This window comes from Struthio camelus, chromosome 17 (genome assembly GCF_040807025.1).
Source record: "Struthio camelus isolate bStrCam1 chromosome 17, bStrCam1.hap1, whole genome shotgun sequence".
Lineage (NCBI taxonomy): Eukaryota > Metazoa > Chordata > Aves > Struthioniformes > Struthionidae > Struthio > Struthio camelus.
Window position 1 is genome coordinate 12,567,173 of NC_090958.1, and position 14,247 is coordinate 12,581,419.

A 14,247-nucleotide genomic window follows, 5' to 3' on the forward strand; every position below is an offset into this window, starting at 1 on the left:
CTTGCCAAGATATTATTTATGCTGCTGCAGAGAAATGATGGAAGTTAATTTAAAATAATATAATCTCAGTAATCACCGGATTTATTGCCCGAGAAAACTAAGACCTTTCAGGCTCTTCATTTTGCCAAAAGCTGAGATCATGATTTCTAAACTTTGTTGCTTTGTACCGATATGCAGGTGCTAATCATTTCCATGCTCTTGAGTCATAATTTTCTGGCCTCCTCTATAAAACAGACTACCTTTTCACAGTGCCCTCTTATATATGCTACTTTACAAGGAAATCATAACTAACAATTAAACCAGCATGTAATGCACTATTTTCTTAGTTTATGAGAGATTGTTTTATTGGCCAGCATATTAACAAGAGATGCCTGGAGGTATATGGTTAGTAGTGTATTGCCCTTCAGTGCTTCACATTTATGCACAAATATAAACATATGACACTCATTGATAATCAGATTGCAAGTGATTCTGTAGAGCAATTGCAGCATTAGACTTCTCTGATTGAAACTTCAAAGTAATTTCAGGTTTTTATAATTATAGAGCTAGTGAACTGTAATGATTTTCAAATGTTTTGGGTTTTTTTTTTTTTTTTAAAAAGCTGATCTGCAACATTTAAATCTGATAAGTCTCAAAGGCCTAGATTCTGAAGAAAATACTTTTGCGGGTAGGCTGGGAAACTTGTGGTTCTGTGAGGTGAAGTCCGTCAGGGAAGCATACTGATCTGGGTAAAACAGCACCTCCAAATGAATCGGAGCAGAGAAAGGAATGATATATAGCCATTACCAAACTGTTGTTACTAGAAAGATTTTAATGGCTGTTTTGATACAAGCTTTAATAGAAAAACACATTTTTCCTTTATTTTTTTAAGCATAAAAACTACCAGCAGCTCTAATAGATCTTAACATACCTCAGTAGATGATTTTGAAGAGAGACCATTTCACTGATTAGAAACATCTTCCCTTGTAGGAAACTTAGATGGCTTGTGGTGTTTCTGTTCTCCATATGTAAAAGAGAGATTGTGGGTCAGATTTTCAAAGGTAGTGAAGCGCTTAAAGATAGAGATAAGTTACCTTAGCTGGAGTCTTAGAAGCACCTAAACAGGCCAACTCACTAGTTCATTCTTGGCATTTGTGCCTAAGGTATCTGTGCCTAAATGTGCCTGAAAAGTGGGCCCAGGAGGACACAGACAGGATGGCTGTCACCGCAGGCATCTCATCCTACTGACCTGGTCTCAGAACTAATGTTTTTCTCAGCATAGGTTTCATGGCTGACCATGGCTGGATATATTAATAAACTTGCCATGTTCTCCACTGAATAACCCTCAACTACACTTCAGGGATGAGAGGCTTCAATTACTGTATCTAAGATTATTTAAAAAAAAAAAAATCCATGTTCTCATTGTTTCTTACCCTGCCTGAAAGCTATAGGAAGCTATAGGGGGAGAGTTTGGGAGCTATTATAGAATACCCAGAAAAGAAGGGGGAAAAATGATGTAACTGACTCTATCCTGGCAGCTATTTAGCAAGGAGTCTGACTTGTGGTATGGAGAGGGAGCTGAGGAGGTTTCTGGCCAGCCCAAAGGAACAAGATCAGGTTAAAAAGGAGAGGGAGCTGAGGAGGTTCCTGGCCAGCCCAAAGGAACAAGATCAGGTTAAAAAGCTTTGCACTGGAAATAAAACATAGGGGTGGGGGGAAGGAATAACATGCAAATAATAGCTGATTCCAGAACTGAGCAGAACTCAGTGTTTTTCTTCCTTTCTGCCCATGTTCCTGGTGTTACAGTAGGGTTTGACCCAATTGGCTGTTGAGCATTCAAGAAACTGAAGCATGTGAATAGTCCTGCTAAAGTCACAAGGAAGCCACGTGCATTGAAGGTGAGTGTGGGTTCCCAGGCACCTTGACAGGATTCTGCTGTATCAGCAGTTTTTTGGTTCTCCTTTTTTGGGCTATGGACTTACATGTTTGATTTAAGGGGAGTAAAGGCTGGCTGATGTAGTGGATGCTTGTCTAGCAGTGGGGCACCAACTTTCTGAAACTATGAGGTTCCTTTAAAACACAAGGGTAAGAAATGCAGCTTTACTTGGGAGGCAAAGGTCTTTAGGGGATCAGATAAGAGAAAAGAGCAGTGGTACTGGCACCCTCTGACACTCTAGCTCCAAACTGTGTTTATAAGTGAGAATGATGATGCTAAGCACTAAGCTGATGGTGAGAGAGAAGTGCGCTTGCCACTCCATGGGTTGAGTAAAGGCAGTGCTGTCCAGCCTTTCCATGATATCATCTGAAGACAACAAGGCTATTGCTCCTGACGTGACCATGCTATGATGCTTTTTTTTTTTTTTTTCCATATGCTGGACCACTGCCCCCAGAGTTGGCAGAGGAGGAAGAGTTTGCCCATGCTTTCAGTGTCTCAGCTGATGATATGGTCAATGTGTTGACAGTCATAGATCTGTCCTAAAACCTTGATTACTTCTGGCTTGTACCTAATGCTTTGAGAATCAGGTGCAAGGTGCCTTTGACTCTTTTTCTGCAAGCCTTTGCAAGAGCCTTGCCTACTGCATCACCTCTAGACTGGTACTCAGGGATATCATCTTGCCTCTTTGTGCATATTTTCTATGTGAAAGCTAATTTTTATTGGATGCAGGAGTCCTATTTAAAAGAAGAAAGAGCAACAAAATTTTATCCTTTCATTAAGTTGATCCAAACCTTCAAAGTGTTCTGATAATTGTGTTTATTACTAAAAGATTGATTATTAGAGTCTGTGTTAGAGCACAGTTTTTTAGAATGAAGTAATGATTCATTACAAACCAGCTCAGGAATGCTTTTGAGTTTTTTTTCAGGATTTTTTTTTTTTTTAAAGCTGGATGAGGAGGAAAGAGTGTAAAGTGCTAAGTTTAGCATTTCAAAACATCTGGATCTGCTCTACAGTTTATTTTTTAATGTGTTTTCCATGAGTCTATTTAAACAGCCGCATGGTTTGATGGCGAAATGAATGCAAATGCAGTGTTTGGAAGGGGACCCTGGATAAAAGTTCAGCTTCCTAACTAGAGTCAAGTGACATGCTCTTGTTTCTGGTTAGGCTTTGTGGATTCACAGAAAGACCCCATCTTGGCTGCTGCTGTTCCTTTTCTCTGCCAAATACTGCTAAACGTAAAGCAGGCAAAGGAAGTACTAAATTGCAGAACACCTAATCTTTAGCCCTTTGTTTAATCTCAAATGAGTCTCCCAGATCTCATAAACTAGAAATGAGGACAACACAAAAGGCCAACCAACAAAATGGTCTAGGACCTATACTTGAGCAAAGGCTCTCCTGTGGCTGTGGAGGGGAAGGAGTAGAGAGGTATGAGTCTGATAAACTCTTTCTTAGGTTGTGCTATTGCAATGCTGTTGGCAGAGGTACTCTTCTGACAGGCTGTGAACACATCAGTAAGGTGTAGCAAGTACTGGCCCCTATAGAGCTCCCATTGGTTTTGAGCAAACCGAGATCTTTGTTAATAGAGAAACAGATTTTATTACATTGTTATGAAATTCCAAAGGTCGTCATTACTGGTAGAGACGGGCAAAGATAGTGAATTAGTCTTAACTCTGCTTACAAATGATCTTGTTTAACCGTTGCTATTTTCCCTTCCCTCTGGCATCTTTTAGTCTTCTCCTCCTTCTCATATCTGTTTTTCCACCTTTCTTCTCTTCCAGACATATGGCTTTATTCTGTTGCTGCTTTCAACTTAGCCCAAATGCTAATGGGGCCTCAAACACCGAGGTCTTCAATCCCGTGCCCTTGTTAGGAGAGACCAGCTGAATAAGGTACAACAGGGTGCAGCTCTTACTTAGGGTTAACGGCGTCCATCCCCACTGGAGTTTTATAGCCCTCTCTAATATTTCTGTCCTTCTTTGCCACTTTATCTTAATAGTTGAATTGAAGAGGGGCACATAGATGAAAGTAACAGGGTTCTTTACAAGGCAAGGTCTTTTTCCTGTTTTCCAGCATATAACACTAAATATCCCCATCCTATTAATTTTATCCTGATAATGAATTATCCACTCTATTCTTCATTTGTATGATATTGTTCTCTTTATCACCTCTTGCATTTTGTGTTTGCATGTGTATTTATACATGCACACGCGCACACACAAAACTACTACAGATTTTTCGGTTGAGATTCCCACTAGCTAAAAAGCCTTGGAGTCACCACTCGGTCCCACTTAGATTTCCTCATACCTGAGAATGATTCATCGGAGTCCTCCTTCAAAAATTGTATTTTTTCAAGAGAGATTGGCAATTGTCTTGAATTAATGTTTATAAAACTGATCCCTTGCAAAAATTTGCAGGAAGGGTTGGATGACATTGTTAGTACAGGAAGCAAAGGTAAAGGATAGATTGATCAAGAAGGAGAGGTGGGGAGAAACCAGAATGAACAAAACAGGTGATACTGAGGGAGGGGTAGTAGAAGGGTAGAGAAAGACAAGTGTTGATGCTTTCTGATGCTTCTTTTGGGATATCTTCTGTGCTTCAGGAATGCATCTGGTCAGGATGCATGGAAAATAAGAGAATGAGTGCATAGAAATGAAAAGGGTGCTAGAGATGGAGCTAAGGATAGCACTGTTTCTCTTCAGTGACTTGTACCTATTTCTGAGGTGACGAGTACAAGGGTTAACCACCATGTGTATTAAGGCTACAAAAAGCTTTTCAACCAGGAACATAAATTACTGAAGCTGCTATTCACAAAAAACATATCAGACAAAATAACTGCCACAGCTTTTCAGATGTCTTATTGTGCTTCATCTCATGGTGATGACTGGAGTGCTCTGGGACTACTTTTCAAAGTATTCTCCTCTATATCTCAAGAATACACAATGGCTCAGCCTTGACACCTATCTCCATATGTACAGAGACTGATAGGTCACTAGTGACATAGCTGCAAATATGTTATCAAGCATCTTCTGATTGCTTCCAGGCAAGGAAGCAATCCTATGTAAGACAGACAATATTTACATGTTCCTTTTCCTGAATATTTTACTGGATTTTCATATACTTTGAATTATGGGGAGAACAAACATTAAATACAAACTTTTCTTCTCTGCTTTGCAGAGTGTGAGATCAATGTTACCACCGACCACTGGCTTCCCTCATTTCCAGCAGGATCCTCTTCTAAAGTGAACGTGCCCGTCCCTAAAAATCCCAAGCCTAGAGAGACACTGAGGTCCACATCTGGAGACATAATGCCCGGCTGATCAGATATCAGTGCATTTCTGACCCCTCTGTTTTGAAGCAATCAGATGCTACCATGGCCCTTATCAAGCTGAACTAAACAAACAAGAAATTAATGTTGCTAGACCAGGACCTTTTATTCCCTTCCCAGTCCCTGTAGCCAGGTGCTGTTAAGCCATCTAGCCAAAGTGACAGCCCTGTCTTTCTTGGATCCATATCTGGGAAGTTGCAAAATTGTCTGCACATTCTTTATAATGTTTTGGTTTTTTGAATTATTGCTGAAGCAGACAAAATCCACTGGGAGCCTTCTGGCGGCAGCCTGTGATCAGCGCACGGGCCGTGAAAGCCACGGTGCTGCGTGCGCACGTGTGTCCGAGCTGCGCCAGAGCGGACCTGGCAGCCGCAGCATTTTGGTGTGTGGCTGAGCGCGCGGGCAGGCCTAAGCCACTCACTGACCGATTTAGCACATGCTACAGCGCAGGCCTTGACTAAATGATACGTCAACTTCGTAGTGAAGCCGGCTCAAGCAATTTCTGCCCCATGCCTCAGCTGCGTGTTCCGCTCCTGACCTGACGTGGCGGTCTGCTCCCCACTTGCACGTGTGGAACCAGGGCAGTTTACTAACCCAGTTCACAGCATGGGCCCACAAAACACTGGCACAGCCATCAGGGCAGCAAAGGTGTTGGGCCAGGCTGGGTTTTGAGAAGAGGAGGGGATTTCTCAAAAGGCCTCTCCTCCCTTGGCTTGGTTATTAAATAGTGACTTGAGCAACAGGCCTCTGATATCTCAAGCAAAAGTCTCATCTTATTCCTGTACTTGGTGATGCCCAGCGGGGTTAGAGAGATGTAAATTAAGGCAGAATCTGGAACATCAAATATAGGCCCACCCAGCTGGCCAGGAGGTTTCCTGGGCCTTGCGTGCAGGGGGGACAACCTCTTCGGAAGGACTAGTGCCCTTACAGGCATCTCCAAAACTTGATGGGACTTTAGTCTTAAATGCCTTTGGTGCAGGCTGTCAGAGTAACTAGGGCGGTGAAATGAATGGGGGGGGGAACGAAGTGTCTAAATGTTTTTGTAGATCTGGATGTGCCTGGAAATATTCTTTTGCTAAAGGCTGCAAGGAAATGGAAGAGGTGGGGGAAATCACTCTAGTGCTGCTGTGGTTGAAATTTCCCTCTCTGGGGACTCTCAGGTTGACCTACTGAAAGAGGGAAGATGGCTTCGGAGATTTTACTGGTCTCATTTTCCTAACCAAGAAGAGCCAGAGAGGAGAGGGGAGGCCGCCTCATCTGTGCTGCAGCCGCTTCCTCTTCAGGTGCTCCTCGAGAAGGCCTGCAGCAGCATGCGGACCGGCGGGTGGCCGACGCAAGTGGGTAATGCATGGCAGTGATGAGGGATGTAATACGAAGACTGGCACTTCACGCAGCAGACGGCCCCTTGTAGCCTTAAGAAAGGCTTTGGCAGGCATGAATCTCTAAAACGCTTCTCCCTGGGCTTTTGAGGCTGGTGTGTATGTGCGCACAAAGCTTGCTGACAGCATCAAGCTGAGATCTGCTGGAAACAGGGATCTGGGAAACCTTATGCTGAGGGAAAAAAATATCTTAAAGTGACTTTAACTCTTAGTGTTGAGCTAAATAGATCATGCTCCCCCTCACCCCTCTGAGCTGAAAAAATCCAGGTCTCTCTTGGAAAGTGAAGCTAAAATTAGGGGCAAGTCTCCTGTTTGTTTTGTGGCGGAGGCGTTCAGTCTGCTTTATTATTTAATAATAACAGATGAAAACCGTTGACTCCACCTCTGTATGTTTATCTGCTCTGTGGCAGTTTGTGTTTGTTCTTGTTGTCTGGCAAGGAGGGAAAAACGGCGTCGGTATTTGTTCTGTTTGGAGTTGGGGGGGGGGGTGCTGAGGGACCCCGGATCGGGGAGCTGGTGTGCGGAGGGGCCAAGCCAGCCTTGGTGGAGCCGAAGATGCTGGCAGGCTACAGCATGGGGAAGGGGCTAATGGGGCGCCAGCATCCTTCTCAAGCAGGTCAGAGCTGAGCCCTGGCAGCGCTCAGAGGCTGTGCGGGTGAGGAGTCCAGCTAGAGGCGTTTAGGGCTATGTCAAAGGGGGTACAGCCATAAAGTTGATCCAGGGAGGGGAAGATGCATGCACAAATATTTCCTTTCCCTACCCAGGAACTTAGCAAGAGTCAGGCAACCGGCATGGTACCCAAAGGCAACCCAAGAGGCTGTGTGGGCACCAGCCCTGCAGAGCTCTGTGGGCCTGGGTGAGCCAGGAGCAGTTGTCAGCCCTCCACTTCCAAACCTGAATCCCACGCCTAACCTGACTCCGTGCCACAGCCAGGAGAAACGCTCTGTCCCAAAAGCAAATATAAGTAACTGGCCCTTCCAAACACCAGCCCTTGCAGCTCTGAGGCTGTTCAGTTCAAGCAATACGCTAAGATCCCTCAGCCGTACTTGTATCAACTTTAAACATAAGCAGTATATTTCTACCAACTTCATCCCTCAGGCTAGCTATCTGTTTCTGGACGGCTCGGCAGTGAACTGTCCTTTTTTCTTACAATGTATTAAGTCAAAATCCAGGATTAACCAGAGCTAAGCGACCATGACAGGCCCTGAATTTAATTCTAGGGCCTTGATCTTTTCAGATACTAGCCCCTGCTATAACTCTTTAGCTCTGTAGCTCTCTGTCTTCCAACTCTTCAATTTTCCTTTTCCAAAATTTCTGTTCCCTAATCTGAATCCTAGGTCTAAGCTCTCTGTGGTGACTGGTAGTCACACCAAAATGGAGCAGAAGAGAGATGTCTTTTCCCCATGTCAGGTCTCACTGTAAACTTCTGAGGAGCGGGAAGAACTGGAAGTAAATCTCCCTCTTCCACCTTTTTTTTCCCCCCCAGCTTTCTATCCTGCTCCAAAGTGAAGTATAAGACTATTAACACCTGATGACACCACTACTCATCCTACATTTCTGGGCCATGAATTCAGCAGTGAACTAGTGGCCTTCCCACCCCCTAAACCTAGAGTCACATGAAACTTGTCTGAACCATAGACAGATGACCTCTCCCTGCACAGAAAAATAAACCCTTTTGCTTTCATATGCCAAGTCCTGCCTTACATGCCTGACCATATGGCTCAGGCATAATCTTAACTCATAAATGCTATATGCGTGTACACAAGGGTCAGTGTGAAATCTGGCTGTGTTCATTCATAATAGTGGAGAGGTCAGCTACTAGTTCACACTGGTGACATTGTGACTCAAATACTGTTTGGGTGGTAGAATCAATTTTAGGGTCTCTGCTCATTTAGACCCAGTTATAGCAAGCCGTCTAAGCCCTGCAGGTGCCGGGGGTAAATTCCCATTCAACCTCCATTACTCCCAGCCACCACCAAAGCAACCAGTACAAAACAATGAGTCAAAGCTCATGGAGTTTCCACTGTGTTGCTTGGGAAAAACCCCCAGAAAGGGGATATTTTTTATCTTAGTGTTTAACTGCTTTCACTTAAGCACAGAACCATAAGGATACCAGAAATGAATAAATTTTTGCTCTGGGTTTAGTTTGGAGCCGTAAAGCTTGACTATTTTTACAGCAAAGCTCCAAAGAGATTGCATCTGCATGCTTCTGTCTGGGAGGATTTTGAAGCTGAATAATGTTCAGATGAGGCAGCACAGTGGTTGTGTGGGATGGGGAAGACTTTCTCATTTCCACAGACGAGTCAGATGTTTTCTTTCTTCAGAGAGTGACTGATTCTGCAGGAGGATGATAGATCTTTGTGGATGGTAAGGGATCACGAGTGCAGATGCCTCTACAGAGAAGTTTGAGCTAAGGATCAACTGAATCTAAAAGCTAGTGAGCATTTCCACCAAGCTGAGCAACGAGTTGAGATGGCTTTTGGGACAGGATCAGCTGGCTCAGATAAGCAGCTGGTAGAGTGAGAATGTGACAAAAATAAATAGGATGTTGTCTGGAGACTTGGCTAAGCAGTGCGAAGGTAATTTACCCACAATTCACCTGCTATATTTTTGAAAGGTGAACAAAATAAAATACCTTGAGAAAGAGCTTGAGGTCAGTCTTTTCTGGATGGAGAGCCTAAATCGGAAGCCTACACCTTCCATGGAAAGCAGTCAAACTCTTTTTCACCAAACATTTGGATGTCAACATGAGCAGCTTGAGCCTATGTAAGATTATAGACTTTTTCATGTGTCAGTCAAAATATCCTGGGGAGAAAAATGTCACATTCTTCCTCTGTGTTACTGGCACTCATGTTTTGTTAAACACATAGCTTTTTATTTAAAATAGATCTGCTGATATAAAAACTGAACACAAAATATCAAGAAGTTGGCTGGTCTTTAAAAGGGATGCCTGCTGAGAATGTAAAAATAATTTGCTGCATGTGAAAATGCTAGCTGTGGGGACAGATGATAGAGAAGGTATTGGAAAGAGAATAGCATGGATATGTTTCCTCTGTCTTGCCAGACAAAGTGGTCCATTTTTGTTCTCAAAGGGCTATTTCTACTAAGTTGGTAGTCTGCTCTTTATTCCTTTCATAGTTGCTTTCTCCTTTCCCAGTCTCTCTTTTCCAGTACAAAACACTTTTTCTTATATAAGGATAGCAAATAGGTTGAGTCTAGTCTTTGCCAATGACAGGTGCCTCATTTTCTTGGCTGATAATATTGTTGTTCTCTACAAGATGCTCAGGTCTTTAGGTAACATGTCGGTCCAAGTTTCTCCTCTTGTGGCAGAGCTGTGCTGTCAGGACTTAGTTACATAGAATAGAAGCAAAAAACCTGATATTCTCTGGATGACTTACTACTTCCCCTGATGAAGTAAACTCAGCCATCAATGATCCTTTTTTTAGCTGTCTAACATAAGGGTATAACATGTCCTAATGTACTTGGCTGTTTCTCTCTCAGGTATAAGCTGCTGACAGTTGCCTACATTATGTCTCCCCTGTTTCTCTGGCACCTGCCTGTGTTTCCAAGGCAAGAAGGATTCTCTTAGTAGCAGTAGACCCAGGGGTACAAACTCCTGCCCAGGACACAGTTTGACTGTTTTCTATACAGCATCGAGCATAAGAAAGGAGAGCCATGAGTTTATCTCTGGACTACTCAGCTGAATTTCGCCTCTGGATTGAAGAATTCATGGTTCTCCTGATCTGTACCTAGATTTACGCTTGCACAGAAAGTGAGGATGCAGATGGGTGCCTAACTGTCAGATTAAGACAAGGCCAAGGGTCTTCTCTTTTCAGAAGACATTTTGAGGTACACACTTCAATGTACCTCCATGATAAATATCTCAAGGTAAGGAACCAGAAGATCCAAATAGTAGTTTCATGATTCAAAAGGTTTCTTGGTTGAACTGAACATTGCCTCAAATTGATTGTTAAATCAGAGCATGGGTGTAACTCATTCCGTTATAATCCCCACAAATTGCTTTGTAATCGAAAGCTTTTGTTCCAGTGTCAAGTGGTTAAGCACCAAGTAAGAAGATCTATTTTACAAGACCAGACAAGATCTGACAGACAGTGAAAACTTAACTTTCAACAAATATAACAATCAACATGAGAGAACCAAAAGGTCCTCATTAAGCACTGCTGTTTTTAATTAATTGGTCCTTCAGATTTACTTCTTTAAAGCTGCTAACAGCCTTAAGCCTTTCCTAGATTAATTACAAAAGACGAGCAAATCACAATAATTAGTTTAGCCTCAGGCTTTTGCTAGGCCTCTGACCTATGTGTGTAGGTTTGCTCCATGCAGCATAGACAGGGGGAAGCAATTTGCCTTCTTGTCGTGTTTCTGAATCAGAATTTCTGGCAGGAAGTGGTTTTTTCTTCTTTTCTTCAGTTGTTGAAAAGTGTAATTTTCCTTCCTCTAATACATTCTTGTCACTTAGTTTAAAATGATCCCTCTGCTGTAACAACTCCCACTTGGGCTGGAAACCCTCCTTCACCAACAACAGCTCAGTCAGTGATGATGACTTTCAAAGCTTGTAATTCTTGGCTTATGGGGCCCACAGACTCAAGGAAGTATCATTAAAAATGAATCATGCTGCTCCCCTGGGGATGTGCTTGCTTCCCGGGATGCACATTAATGCGAATCCATCATCCCTCCCTTGCCGCAGAGGGCCGGTAAGTCAACAGTGCAATGTAAGAATGAATTCTACAGAGGAACGTACATACATACCTATTCATAAAGGGTGTGAGAGAGATTCTCTGTAGGTGCATGTGAGAGGTAGACTTGTCACTGCACCAAACCGCTGGTGTTCTTTTCATCTGTTCCTGTCTTGTTCCTGCTTTTATGTGTAACTTCACCCAGACCTTTAGGGCTAGCTGTATTCCCTTCATTCATGAGAAAAATCCTCACCTTTCAAGACTCATCCCATTGTTTTTTATGAGACCATTTACAGTATAAAGGGAAGGCATACAGGCCTTTGTTTCAAAGCTGCGTGCCTCAGTTTACCCACCTGTAAAATGGGCATAACACCATCCCTTGGAGAGCAGTTACAAGTCTTGACTTATTCTTTCTGTAAATTGCTTTGAGATCCTAGGCTGATGGGAAGATAAGGGAAAATAATTGCTGTTTGTGCTCTTGATTAGATAATCATCTGCTTAATTTCCTGTGAGTTCAATGAGACTTATCAAGGCACCTCAGAATTATCCTAAACTGTGGTTTAAGAAGTGACATCATCACTGTGCTGTGCTATCTGACAAAGTCAAGTGTAACTGTGGATAACCACTAAAACACGTTGTTCTAGGACATCTGCTGCCCCCCGAGTCACAGGGCTTTTCCTGGAGGTGAAGCTGGGTGGAAGGTCCCCGGGTGAGAACCACGGGGGATTCCCGTTCCTTGGATTGCTGGCAGCATTCCCATGCCCTGCAGACAGGAGAATCCAAGTCACTATAAAATTTGTTAGTCCAGCAGCAGAATATAGTCCTGCTACCAAAAGAGGCAAATCAGCTGGAAAGGTATTTCCGAAGCACAGTATGCTGCCGTATTAGCACATTATACTGCTGTATTTTTTTCCTCTTGAAGGCAAAAGGAGGTTCAGCTTCTTCATCAGAGCCATTGGGTTCCCTCCTCCCTCTTACCTGCCCTTTGAACAGCAGCTGCTGGGTGCAAGTTAAAAAGATGTATTTTTATTTTTCATTTTTAATGCTCTCAGGATATCTTCTCTCAGGCCTGAGCGGACGAACTTGACCTCCTGTGTCCCAAATTGCCGGGCATTACTTTTTTGCTATCTGGAAGCTACAGTGGATCAGTTCAGTGCTGTGTCCCAGCTGATAAATCTTTGCTATTTCTTGCTGCCAAAATTCCCATCCTAGGCAAGCAAAAGAGAGATAAATCAATGATTTCTCACCTGAAATGAGAAATGTAAGGGTAGTTGCATTAGGGAGAATCACCATTTTGGAAAAAGGATTTGCTCAGCTCTAGTAAAGTTAGTATCGTTAGTGCTACAGTGGTAGTCAGACACCAGTAGCAAAATGAGGGCCAGATTTAAAGCCAGACAACCCAAGTTCATTGCTTCCTCTTGCCTCAGGGTCCTCAATGAAAATTCTGGCCAGCGTGGCTAATCCACTTCCCTTTTAATGCTCCGAGAAGAAGAAAAGGATCCTTATCTCTCTACACTAGAAGTATAATGTGAAGCAAACAGGCGCCTTCCTTTTCCTTCTAGTCATCATCTCTTTGACCCTCTAAAATTCTCTTAGTCCCTGGACCTTAACCTCCCCTTGCAAGGGCAGAACAGGGCAGGGTGATAGCTCTCCCTGAAACCACTGGTACTGAAGCAATTACTCAGCAACTACAGCCCTGAGCAGAGCAGCTGAGCAGAGATTACCATCTCTATCCCTGGGAAAACTGTCTTCATGCCCTCTTAATGTATCCTGGCCTGTGGACCTTATTTATGGCACCTTCTGGCTGAATTACCAAATTGGCACAGCCCCAGGATTTTTACTGCTCTTTCTTTGGACTCTGTCCCAAAAAACAAGGTCAGGTTTTTCCTGTCTACGACTGCATATGGTTAATCCTGTTCATGGGATAGCAACACTCCCACTCGCTTCAAAGAGCTGGTCCTGTGTATTTACAGTCCTTAGAGAATATATGCAATGTGACAGAGACAGAGATTAATAATGCCAATAGATGCTCTGCTACACGTATGCTAATATTGCTTTAGTTAATAGATCATGTTCATAGCTAATTTGAATGCAGTTGGGAAAATATTGTCAGCAAATATTTCAATGGATTTTAGAATGGATTTGCCTGTAGTTTCTAGGCACTAATGGCTGTGAAAAGTAGATTTTAAACTTCATCTCAAGTTCTTCCAAATTAGCTAGCCAGGAAGTGTGATCACTCCCTGAGACAGAGTGTGCAGCCTCAAATATTTGTACTCACCATTGGTTACAAGCTGAAAATATCTGTAAGAATCTTGAAACTGCCACTGATTTGAAGCACTGAGGTCAGGGAATTTTTGGTGCGTGGTCAAGAGCTTAAAAGCAGAAATGAAGGTCATCTTTTGGGGTATTTTTTCAGTATCTATTTACTGGTCCTGTCCCAATAGCTGCCTCTCATCATTTTGTACCGTGGACATGGTTAGGCAAGAAAGAAGAGAACTCACAATAGCTTTTTTCACTTCTTCTATGATTTGGTGCTCAGTTATCCGGCATGTGAAACTGGTGCACTAATACAATAGCCTGCTGCACTGTCCAGCCCTTCCTCCCATGACTGCATGGTTTTAAGACGCTCTTACCTCTTCACGTTTTATAGCATTTGTTTTATGCTGCAATTTTTATTATCAAGCTGTTAGAACGGGAAGGAGAGTGATGAGAAACATGAGCAGGCTGCATGTGCAGAAAAAAAACTAGACAAAAATTACTCCTCCAAAACTTCCTAGGCAAAAGCTTCCTCTGCTTGAGAAGATGGAAGCCAGATAGCCTTATTTTGGAAAAAAGTTAAAAAAAAAAAAAATAAATTCAGCTTAGAGTTAAAAAGCAAAAAGAAAAAAATGTTAAAACAAAGACCCCAAATGGTAACCATGGCAGCAATGC

The 14,247-nt window shown here is 42.9% G+C and overlaps 1 long non-coding RNA gene across 6 annotated transcripts in view; it reads left to right on the top strand.

Annotated features, from left to right (window-relative positions):
* The window catches only part of LOC138061381 (uncharacterized), a 95,302-nt gene that overhangs the window by 69,222 nt on the left and 11,833 nt on the right, over positions 1-14,247 (top strand). For 3 of the 6 annotated variants that reach the window (XR_011135090.1, XR_011135091.1, XR_011135095.1), the window contains 2 exons: positions 1,786-1,877; positions 5,090-6,581. This is a non-coding gene — a long non-coding RNA (uncharacterized lncRNA). The remainder of the gene's footprint in view (positions 1-1,785; positions 1,878-5,089; positions 6,582-14,247) is intronic. The other 3 variants (XR_011135093.1, XR_011135092.1, XR_011135094.1) reach the window with 3 other exon arrangements.